General features: G+C 38.5%; 2 long non-coding RNA genes across 5 annotated transcripts; one reads left to right on the top strand and one right to left on the bottom strand.

Moving 5' to 3' along the window:
- The first annotated feature begins 2,270 nt into the window (after positions 1-2,270).
- LOC121869825 lies at positions 2,271-8,821 on the top strand. Of its 4 annotated transcripts, none has more exons than XR_006089591.1 (6): positions 2,271-2,474; positions 2,554-2,600; positions 3,223-3,306; positions 3,551-3,604; positions 7,072-7,158; positions 8,669-8,821. It is a non-coding gene; the product is annotated as an uncharacterized LOC121869825 (long non-coding RNA). The 4 variants fall into 4 exon arrangements; XR_006089588.1 differs by having other exon boundaries at positions 2,272-2,474; positions 2,554-2,609; XR_006089590.1 differs by having other exon boundaries at positions 2,273-2,600; positions 8,669-8,820.
- Positions 5,804-7,156, bottom strand: LOC121869826. The gene is made up of 3 exons (XR_006089592.1): positions 7,040-7,156; positions 6,415-6,507; positions 5,804-5,864 (listed from the first exon to the last, which is right to left on the bottom strand). It is a non-coding gene; the product is annotated as an uncharacterized LOC121869826 (long non-coding RNA).
- Positions 8,822-12,644: the final 3,823 nt, after the last annotated feature.

Below are 12,644 nucleotides of genomic sequence, written 5' to 3'. Positions count from 1 at the left end.
AACTCATATTATGGGATTTGATTCCAACAATATAATTCTCATAATTTATAATGTGCTTAGAATAGGTTTAAGATCCTACTTAACCAAACAAAAAAATAAATAAGGGATTTGTGGAGATAATAGACTCATGAATCTGGATAGTAAAGCCGAAAAGAAAAAAAGACAATCAATTTTATATATATGGTAATAAAACCACCAATGTGAGGATCTGTCATTTATTTACAAGTTAAGTACAGTATTACCGGAGTCAGTGTTTATTGGTTTAAGAGCGGACAACAACACAGGCTACCACGTCATATTTTTTGGTAGATTGTTTACAGTAAATAGTTAATTCCTCTGTGTCAAAGAGCGTGGAGACATCATTTTAGTGTCACATGATCAGTTCTTCACCGTGTTTTACCCCGTACTCTCCGTCATCTTTCATGTCCTGCCCATTACAGGTGATTTATGTTCATAGAGAAGAGATAAAAAAAATACTGGTATTTATAATTAAAATAAAAAGTTGTGTTAATTTTTATTAGTTAATATGATATTATGTCATTTGTTGCCACCCAAAATTTTTTGATAATTTTATGGTAGCAATCAGTAGTTTTGATCATTCTAAAACACTTTTCTTCTATGGCATTTCTGTCACAAATTAAGTTCTGTATAAGTGAGATATTTTACATTTTAGTAGCTGGTTTGTTAACCAATCAGATCTTGGCATAGTCCATCTGTTAGGCTAGTATGGTTTAGATTAGGTTATATATTCTATACTGGTGCAATCAATACAGTATACTTATATAGTAATGCAAATTAATTACATACACTGTACACTCTTGTCCTATATGTTCGTAGGAAATGTCAAATTTTCCCATAAAATCAAAACTTTTTAATTTATAAATTTGTACCAAAAAATTGCAAACAATAGAATCAAATCTATATAACATTTTACATCCATCAAGCATAATTTCAACTTCCAAATGCTTGGCGGTAACAAGTGAAATTTTACCATTAATACTACATCATCCACAGAACAACTGTGGATAATATGAATCAAATATAAACACAGTACTCTGGTACTAAGTGACTCCACCACCACTACCCAATAATGGCTCAGTACAAGTTATGAAGGTGTTATTTGACTGTGCTGGCTGGGCAAATATCCAAAGGGTATTTGACCGTTAGCTGCGGAGATTGTCTATGATTTTAATGGGATTGTGGACAGGATGGCTGTGGGCATTATTACACTAGTCATTGCATAATAACTTAAATGTTAAATGCTTAATCATTATCTCCCTTAATTATCTTGTGATACTCCAAGATGTTCCACTTCTCTTATGGACATATAATTGGGTTCGGTTAGATAAACATTTTTTAGTCTATACCTTATACCTAAACTGTATCATAACTGTTAAACATTGAGCTGTTGGTTTTCTTAATAAATAGATTTATAATTTAATCATGTTCTATCTTCCTTATCATTAATTTTACGTGTTCCTATCTCTACTTGGTCGATTGTGTTACAATAGTTTAAAGTTATCAATAAAATAATATGTAGTATATTCTGGGGCCAGAAGAACTTTGTTTTATTTTAGAACCCTTCAAGATATTATATTATATTTATAATTTATTAGTTAATTAAGTTATATTGGTAATATTAGTAAATTGAAACAAATTTATACAGTAAAACCATTCATAAATATATTGAATAATAATTACTCACATACAATTATATGATATATAACTGAGGGTCAAATAGTGCTATAAGCCGTGCCTACCTGTTGCTCCTGCCAGCAGACCAACACCCACACACACACAGCAAGTCTCTTACCTTGTCCAAAATGTCCTCACAACTATTATAAGGCTCTCTCTCTCTTACACCACCATAATCCCTGCACACTTATCATTCATAGTAAAACACAAATGAGTCCTCACAATACAATATTACAGCAATACAAACCAATTTTCTTCAGAATATTTTTCGATGCTGTGTTTGCATGGAGGAGGGCATGGCACACCACACCCTTCTTCCCAACCACACACACTTTCTCCTAACCACTCCCTCTTCCTCCCATGCACATCCTCTTCCTCCCATCCACAAACACTACCTCCCATCCACACACCCAAAAGGTTGGGTGGATGGGAAGGGAGTTGGGATGGGTAGGTATGTGAGTTGGGTTGGAGGGGAGGTGGTGTAGGAGGAGGGTTGGGTGGGAGGGAGGGTGGGGGTGTTTGGGAGGGAGTGTTGGGTATAAGGAAAGGTGTGAGAGAGGGTGAGTGTATGGATGGGAGTGAGGGTGTGTGGGGGAGGTCCTCCCATACACACACCCTCACTCCCATCCATACACTCACCCTCTCTCACACACCCAACCTCCCACCTTTAATGTGTGTGGATGGGACTAAGGTTTTCTCATTTCTTTCAGATTGTGCGCCTCCGAGGTGAACGTCTGACTGAAGTGAACGTGTGGCTGGTCGAGAACTCCTCCAAACAGGTAAAGTACTTATGACAATATATAATGTCTATCTGCAAGTATTTATGAATGTTATGTTTTAAAGTTTTTTGTATTCCAGGTTTGTTTGTGTGGCTGACTGGACCTACTACAAGGTGCTTCTTGGAGGTAATAAAGGTAAAGTTTTTCAAGTTATAGTTGATAGCACTAACAGCACCGTAGTTAGACGTAGAATGCACAGTAGTAACTCCGCCTTGTTCAGTCGAACATGCCGGTCCCAAGCCCGGATAAAGGAGGAGGGCTACTGCAGTGTTGTATCTACCATCGCCACCTAACAAACTTACATTATAAATTGTTCTGAATAAGGTAATGTGTTCTGTCAGCAACAGAGAAAAAAATTATATATGTACTGTACATTGTGTACTATGTTTTTATATCTTTGTAGATAGGTAATACAAAATAAAGAATTGAATATACAGTAGATTTTTTATTTTCATATGTATACACTACACATTTATTGCAATATACAATAACAGTCCAGAAGCTGATACAGAAATACAAAATATCCTTGGTCATATAGCCTGGTTTTATACCTGCACTGTCTAGGTACAGTATATATCAATTTACTGGCTATTCCTGCAGTCTTATGTTCTTAAACCTACATAACCAAATATTAGCACAGAAGAAAATCAGAGAAAACTTGTAATGATTGGCAACATCACTAGATATCTTTCTCCCGTGTCCCAAGAAATCACATTACAGTACCACTACCATTATTATTTCTCGGCAGATACATCAGTGATGGTGAGGCCGTCACATTACCAGCGGTTGTGGATTTCTCAATTCAACCTTTATATTGCAGACTCCACATAAGGTGAGTTTATTTCACTAGACCTTAAGGTTTTATAAAGTATCTTGTCAGGTTTTGGTCCTACACAAAATTTAGCTTTAGATAATAATGGAAGTCTTGTACTTTGTGAATAATTTTGGCCAGGCACAGTACAGATATATTTCTAAATTTATCCAAGTTACCAAGTCTTTAGGGGGCGGGGTGGGGGGAGGGGGGTTCATAAGTTGTTTATTACAATTTTACAAGATTTTTTCTTCTATATTTTCAGGTAAAACACTTCCATTCAGCAATTGGTGTGCAGTGTCCAGATTGTCAACATTTAGTAAGTAAAATTCTTACTGTACTTTACTTTCATTTACTGTATATATACAATACTTTCAAATTAATAGTATGTATGCAATCAAAAATGTTCCTTACGGTCATGGCCGATGAATTTCAAAATGAACACGAGACGTCCGTTCTCTCGGTAAGGTTGTCAAAATCCTTTGTCCGAGGCGTCCGTGACTTAAATGCATTATTTGTGCCATCTGTGGGTATCTAGTAGTTTTGATTACATGTACCCAATAGGGCATCACATGGGCATTAGTTTGTAACAGTTGTACGTACAATGAATGGCACTTTGATGTCAATTGGTGATAATTATATGTAATTAATGTATATATCATGTTCTAAGTTACCCAGAAGCCATCATGTGGGTGTATCCAAGTTGATCACTTTAGTTCATGTTTCAGGTATAGTTTACAGTTCTACTGTACTTGTGGTTTATTTAGATCATTATCATTCAACTTCGGAATATGAAATGTAAAGTTTATTCAATATTTATTTATTTATTTATTGTTATACACAGACATTGTAGGAGTACAAACCATTACAAACACCTCCTAGTGCAAGTGCCTTTACCAGTGCAAGTGCCTCTACCAGTGCAAGTGCCTCTACCACGCCTCCCCCGGTACAAACGCCTCCCCCGGTACAAACGCCTCCCCCGGTACAAACGCCTCCCCCGGTACAAACGCCTCCCCCTGGTACAAACGCCTCCCCCGGTACAAACACCATCCCTCAACAAGCCACCAGAGGCCTTCCCACACTGAACAACAATTACATATTACACTTAATTTTACAAACCACTAAGAGAAATGGATCCGTGCGAGATATTCAAACCTCTCACAATCCGTTTGATTGATGTCCGTGTATCTCGTTGTACACCTTGCTGATACTTCACCTGTGGACGAAAAATATACAGTATTATAAAATGGAAATTTTTTGCAACCACAACAAAACTGACTACCATGATAGTTAATAATGCTACTGTACATAATGTATCTTGCTATTTTTAATACTTTGTGTGGCTTTAATCAAGGTTCACTCCTACAGTCTTGAATGCATTAGTACAGTACTTTAAGTATTTTCTCAAGTTTTGCTAAATTATAACAAAAATATTTCCGTAATACTTAACTTTCACAGTACACTATTCTTACAGTAGTGTACAGAACACCAATTCTGTTCTTTCTTAGTAAGGTGGTAGTCCTCAAGGTGTGGGATGCTAGACAGTCGTGGTCACCTTGTTGTGTCTGGTCCATCTATCTTGTACACCAACCACCTGCAACATGATTATATTTGTTTTTAGATACTCTACATCTGAATTAATTAAGCTATTTTATATCACAACCAATACACAATATTGAGGTTAACTTGTACTGTATGTTCTTAAATGCACTATTTTAAGTAATATATCAAGTTTTGCTAAATTATATGAAAAAAAGGTTTCAGTAATACTTAACTTTCACATTACACTATTCTTACAGTAGTGTACAGAACACCAATTCTGTTCTTTCTTAGTAAGGTGGTAGTCCTCAAGGTGTGGGATGCTAGACAGTCGTGGTCACGTTGTGTCTGGTGCATCTATCTTGTACACCAACCACCTGCAACATGATTATATTTGTTTTTAGATACTCTACATCTGAATTAATTAAGCTATTTTATATCACTACCAATACACAATATTGAGGTTTACTTGTACTGTACTGTATGTTCTTAAATTCACTATTTTAAGTAATATATCAAGTTTTGCTAAATTATATAAAAAAAGGTTTCAGTAATACTTAACTTTTACATTACAGTACACTATTCTTAACAGTAGTGTACAGAACACCAGTTCTGTTCTTTCTTAGTAAGGTGGTAGTCCTCAAGGTGTGGGATGCTAGACAGTAGTGGTCACCTTGTTGTGTCTGGTCCATCTATCTTGTACACCAACCACCTGCAACATGAATATATTTGTTTTTAGATACTCTACATCTGAATTAATTAAGCTATTTTATATCACTACCAATACACAATATTGACGTTAACTTGTACTGTATGTTCTTAAATGCACTATTTTAAGTAATATATCAAGTTTTGCTAAATTATATAAAAAAGGTTTCAGTAATACTTAACTTTTACATTACAGTACACTATTCTTACAGTAGTGTACAGAACACCAATTCTGTTCTTTCTTAGGAAGGTGGTAGTCCTCAAGGTGTGGGATGCTAGACAGTCGTGGTCACCTTGTTGTGTCTGGTCCATCTATCTTGTACACCAACCACCTGCAACATGATTTGGATTTAGATCAATCTTAATTAACCTTAATGTATTACTACCAATACACAACATTTACTCCAGAATTTCTTGGAATCTAAACTTGCATTCTTATATATATGATATATCCATACACTCAAACACCCTCCTATATCACCTTACGCAGGAGCATTGTCCTTCTCACTTTTGGCTGCAGCAGTCTTCATCTAGGCATCATCCCCCACATGCCTTCATAGTGCATGCTATTTTTTGCATCACATTTTTAACATGCACTCCATTCACCATTGCTTGAGCACACCACCATCCATGTATGAGCGCCCCCACTGTACGAGCGCCCGTCCACTATACGAGGCCCCCACCCCCACTGTACGAGGCACCCACCCCCACTGTACGAGGCGGCCCCCCCCCATTGTACGAGCGCCCCTGCACTGTACGAGCGCCCCTCCACCGCCCAATGCTCCTCCTTTCCAACCCTTCACACAAAGTAAGTCCCTCCTCTCGAGTCTTACTTCCAGTAGTTTTTGGGGATGGCCATACTAAGATACATAAGTAATTTACCTAAGAAGGCTGAAGTAACATGCTGGGTGTTACATCTTGCTCAAGGTGTCGGTCACTTCCTCTACATTGGCATTCACGTACGTCAGCTGTCACCTGCAACATGTTTAAAGTTGTAATTTATGTACAATGAAGATTAAACATACAATTTCCATCTACCACCAGACTACATGTACTTATACTGTCCCCAATTGTTTATTTAAATACCTTATCTACAAAAGATCTTATTTTAAGTTGCATTAGTGTTTTAGTTTTCTTGATACCTCAACAACTAACATTTACCACAACAATAGTATAGCCAATCATAAGCCTTCATCACCAATACTGCTACACTACTAAATCTCTCCACACTGCTTCATACACAACAGTTTACCACTGTTCACTTACTGAATCCTCCCTCCCTTCCTCCCACCCCTCAAGCCCCCTTAGGTATTCCCCTTGACAACTTGGTCACATTTACCTTGAATGAAAAACTTTACCAACACACCTGCTCACCCCATATGCCAATACACAAGCCATATTGTCCCCCCCCACCCTAATTACAACAAGCCACACCCACAATGTTTAATGATTTCACAAGTCCCACAAGCTTCCCTTGCCTAAATAAAACTCAGTAAGTTGACTTTACCTGTTCTGGCATTTTAAGTTATTTCTCCTTAGGTTCAGTATGATGTTACTTCTGGCCAGCTTAACCTGAGGAGAAAGTCAGTACAGTACACGATTAGATTTTGAAAAGGAAACTGCAAAGTACACAAGCTATTGATTTTTAATAATTTAAACAAGTGAAATTATTTTAGCTTAACTTTCTGAATTCATGATCAGTTAACTTGTGGCAACTTTTAAGTTACATTCTTTAATATATTTGTTATCCAATATATAAACTATATAATAGGTAACTTAATATTAATTTGGGTTAGCCTAGATTAGTTACATTTAATCTATGTTAGGCTGACTAGGTTAGTTAATTTGTTAGTTAAAACCCACCTACTAACAACCAGCTTTACTTACTATTAATCACATTACTACTACTAATGCTCACTAATACTGTAACTAATTGGCATTTAGTCCTGTACATTTTTATAGCACTTTATTAAGCTTTCCCAAATCTCTACAGCTAATCTTAATTTGACTCCCAGCTCAGTTTATCTAGACAGTCCACACAGCTCTCCAGAGCCCATTGTAAAATTGCAGTTTCGTCGAATATGCCCTCGTAGTTTAGAAATTCGTTTATCCTGTGTATTTTGGGTCGATTCAATGGAATTTGGCCTTTATTTCCAGGGGAAAGCACCCTCTTTAGAATTATATCCCCCCCCCCCAAAACAAAGCATGGAATCTTCAAAACTCCTTTCTGACATTCTTTGCTCCCTGGTTAAAATGGTGTTAGAAATACTCCAATAAGGAGATCTAAAGGTTGGGGATGGTTAAAAGTCAGGTGTGTACTGGCCGAAACTGCAATAATACCGAGCCCTCCAACACACACACACACACACAGTCCTCCAACACAGTCCTCCAACACACACAGTCCTCCCACACACACAGTCCTCCCACACACACAGTCCTCCAACACACACACAGTCCTCCAACACACACACAGTCCACACACACACAGTCCTCCAACACACACACACAGTCCTCCAACACACACACAGTCCTCCAACACACACACAGTCCTCCAACACAGTCCTCCAACACACACACACACACAGTCCTCCAACACACACAGTCCTACCACCACACACACAGTCAGTCCTCCAACACACACACAGTCCTCCAACACACACAAACACACACACACACAGTCCTCCAACACACACACACACACACAGTCCTCACACACACACAGTTCTGCACACACAGTTCTCCAGAGTCCTCCAAAACACACACACACACACACACACACAGAGCCCTCCAACATTCACAGTCAGCCAGGTCCCACACACACACCCTCCACTGCCCAGTGTAGGAGCACAGTGTTGAGTGGTTTATGGGCTGACCATAATAGCTAAGATAATATATAAGTAACTTAACTGATGAGGCTGAAGTAACATGCTGGGTGTTAAATGTTGCTCAAGGTTCTGTCACTTCTCCATTGGCCTTCAAGTACACCAGCTGTCACCTGCAACATGATTAAAGTTGTAATTTACGTTGAATGAAAATTAAACTTGCAACTTCCATCTACCACTACACCACGTGTACTTACTGTCCCCAACTGTTTACATAAACCATTACCTCCACACTAAAACTATAGCATTTTTAGATCTCATGTTGTTCTCCCGACCTCCGTAAAGTGTCATTAATGCAAGAACGAATGTAAGTGTCGCCAAGACCAACACATGTGGTAACTCCAACGAGAACCAGGCCAATAAGGTAAGAAATAAGGGATTCCAACATATGGTGAGTCTGTTAGATTAGGTCCGGTTTATGTTTTTATATGGTTTTTTTTTTTTGCATTTTTCATTCGCCGAGCCAATATTTTTTTCGGAAAACGCCTCACCAAAAAAATCTATAAAAAACGACCAATTTCCGACGGAAATGGAGGTCATAACCGATCTAAACACAAATACGCTAATATTATTTTGTTATACTTTCTAATTGTTGTGTTCACATACAAATGGACCTTTTTTCACCAGGAGACAACCAAGGAACCTCCAGGTTACGTTACGTTGTTAGGTTAGTTATGGTGCTTTTTGGTTGTTGACCAATGGGTTTTTCCGATTGTAAAATCCATGGTTGCCCGCTTTTAAAAAATTACCAGGAACCTTAATGTTACGGGATTTAATATATACTGTATTCTGAGACGTCTCGCCCTCTAGCCTAGCCTAGCCCCGCCCCGCCTCGCCCGGCTCCCTACCTCACCTTGCCCGGCTCCCTACCTCACCTCCCCCCGCCCGGCTCCCTCCCTACCTCGCCTCCCCCCGCCCGGCTCCCTCCCTACCTCGCCTCACCCCGCCCGGCTCCCTCCCTACCTCGCCTCACCCCGCCCGCCCACTCCGCCCCCACCCCTGCCCTGGCTCCCTCCCCACTCCGCCCCACCCCTGCCTGGCCCTCCCCATCTCTGCCCCACCCCTGGCCCCGGCTCCCCCTCCCCACTCCGCCCCCACCCTGCCCGGCTCCTCCTACCCGGGCCTCACCCCGCCCGGCTCCTCCCCACCCTGCTCCTCACCCCCCTGCCCGGCTCCCTCCCTCCTCGCCCACCCTGCCCGGCTCCCTCCTCCCTCGTCTCCACCCCACCCGGCTCCCTCCTCCCTCGGGCCTGCCCTCACCTCTGCCCGGCTCCCTCCCTACCTCGCCTCCCCCCGCCCGGCTCCCTCCCTACCTCGCCTCACCCCGCCCGGCTTCCTCCCTACCTCGCCTCACCCCGCCCGGCTAGAACTCGTAATAAATTGTTTCAACTCCCAGAAATCGTAGCTAAAGAGTAAGCAAAGAACTAGCCAGTAAAAAATACATCTTAATTCCGCAAAAAATACTTCTATTTGTGTTAAATCTAGTGAATGCGGCGCAGTTGTCAATGGTGAATACAGTGGTGGTGATGAACTGCGCAGTTGAGTTATGACCACCCGGCTCCCCCATAAGTGTGTTGGGCTTCGAAGCAAGAAATAAAAAATAAATAAAACGGTAATCTAACCCAATCTGGTCATTGTACTCACTTACTGGTTAATTATTACCTAAATACTGATGAACGGTTTACGCTCGTTACTGACTACCGGCTCATAGTTTAGGCTCGTTTGTCATGACTCATTTGGCGGTATATTTGCCTAAAACATTAAGAAATTACTGGTTAGACGTTAGAGAGCCACTTAATATAATTCTAAACCATATTAATGTATTTGTTTAAGCTGCACAGTAGGTACCATGGGCCTTAGAGCCCAGTGAAACGACCCTATGAGGCAATTGAATTGTAACAACAGGCCGGCAAGTTTTGGACTTAAATCAGCATTTATTACGCAATAATTAAGTATATTAAACACTACCCAAAATAATAACCATTTCTCTTGGCCATTTTGACTGTAGGCAGTCGGGCAAAAAATTTACACGTATATAAAGGAGACTAGAGGAGCGGCGCTTACCTGCCTGTCAGCTGCAGTCAGTGAGTGGCGAGTGGTCGGTGAGGAAAGGGACGAAGGCGAGTTAGTCGAGGCCTTATATGTCAAGGTTCACAGTGACGTCACGAAGCTTCACTGAATCATTTTTTTGCTTCATTGAAGCATTTTTTTGCTTCATTGAAGCATTTGAAGCTTCGAACTTGTATATACGTTAAAATACGTAAAAACGTCAAATTTGTGGCCCGATTTAACTTTTCATTAACTTTAAGGGAATAATACAACGAAAACAGTGTCCCAGAAGGAAAAGAAAAGCAAAAACAAAGCAAAACGGCTCTGTGAGCGGCAGTTTTTGGAGTAACTATTATATTTAATCACAGAAAACGGAGCAGATATTTAATCACAGAAAACGGAGCAGGAGTAACTATTATATTTAATCACAAACCGGAGGGGTAACTATTATATTTAATCACAAAATGGAGGGGTAACTATTATATTTAATCACAAAATGGAGGGGTAACTATTATATTTAATCACACATAACGGAGCAGGAGTAACTATTATATTTAATCAGTGTTCAGTCGCAGCCAATATATTAAATATTGACCTCATAGATAATTTTTCTATTCAACTTGTTTATATCTTGACAGTCTTGGTCTGTCCTTCACTGCCGCCAACAGTAATGAAGTAGTTGAGTTGGTTGGTGATACAGAGATCAACCATTAGCTCAGAGGTTAAGAGTACTGCTTACTGTTCATGGTGGTCATATACTCCTATTGGTATTATTTCTGGTTGTGTGTGTATTCTTAGCCCTTATCAGCCGCTTTAACAAGAGTTTTATTGTGTATATAATGTGCTTTATTTATTAACAGCTTTTAGGAGTATTACAATATTGAAAACGGTCGTATTTTTATTATTTATTAACAATGTCCTTATTTTATGCTGTCAGTCCATTAATTTACACATGACGTCTCAATAAGGTTAAACAGGGACAATTTCAACAGTTTTATTGATCTTTATTGGAAATTCATCACATGTTCAGGAAAAATACATCATGGATACTAGAGTTGAACACTTGGAGGCTTTATTAATACATTACACCATAAAACAAGAGAAACAATATTTGCAATACAATAAAGTACACATTAGGGTATGAACTACACATACAAGAATATTATATAGTACAATCAAATAACACTTTAATGCCATATTCTATTTTATATTTACAAATTAATGCAATGATCTTATAAAAGATACTATCACTGACACTAGTGAAATTATTAAATATAATTGTTTTATGGGATAAAATATAATAGTTACCCCTCCTTAGAGTTCTGTCATGAAATATAATAGTTAACCCTTCTTAGCTTTCTGTGATGAACTATAATAGTTACCCCTAAAACCTTCCTCTCATCAAAACCTTATTCTTCTTCTTCCTCTCATCAAAACCTTTTTTTCTTTTTCTTATTCTTCTTCCTCTAATCAAAACGAAAAAAAGATCGAAAGCTATTACTTTTGGATGCCTTCATTTTCGCGAGTTTCAGGAATATATGTAATTAAATCTTTAATTACAGTAATAATCAAATAAGATTTTAGTGCCATAATCTATTTCATATTTACAAATTAAACCAATGATCATATATAATAAAATTTCACAGGAAACTAGTGAAATTATTAAATGTAATTGTTTTCTGGGATGAAATATAATAGTTACCCCTTAAACCTTCTTCTTCTTCCTCTCCACACAGGATATCCTGATTAATAATGTTGCAGTGAAAGGGTTAAAGCACAAGTATATGTTATGTGAAGGATAAAGTAAAATCATTGATATTTAGACTATGTACTGGATACATATTCTATTGTAATCACAATGCTATTTATAGGGATACCTAAAAGTAATCCAAATGTAAATTAATTATATAGCTAGCCCTGCTATTTGTAACTACTACGAAGTTAGTCTGCAAATAACCATTGACAATAAATAGTATATTTTTAGCCACACAAGAAAAATTAACATCTTCCTTTTGTTTTCTCAAAACAAACAGCTTACTACTTCATGACATAAAACTTTTTTTCAGTGGGGAAATTTCAACACTGTTAATCCATTTGATGTACAATTATATACAGTGGAAATTGTATAGTAATTCAAATGGAAAAATATATTTAAAATATTCTCTATGACTGAAATTCTAG

This window comes from Homarus americanus, unplaced genomic scaffold (assembly GCF_018991925.1).
Source record: "Homarus americanus isolate GMGI-L3 unplaced genomic scaffold, GMGI_Hamer_2.0 scaffold10313, whole genome shotgun sequence".
Taxonomy (NCBI): Eukaryota; Metazoa; Arthropoda; class Malacostraca; order Decapoda; family Nephropidae; genus Homarus; species Homarus americanus.
The sequence above is the reverse complement of the archived record's forward strand: the minus strand, read 5'-3'. Positions and strand labels throughout refer to the sequence as shown.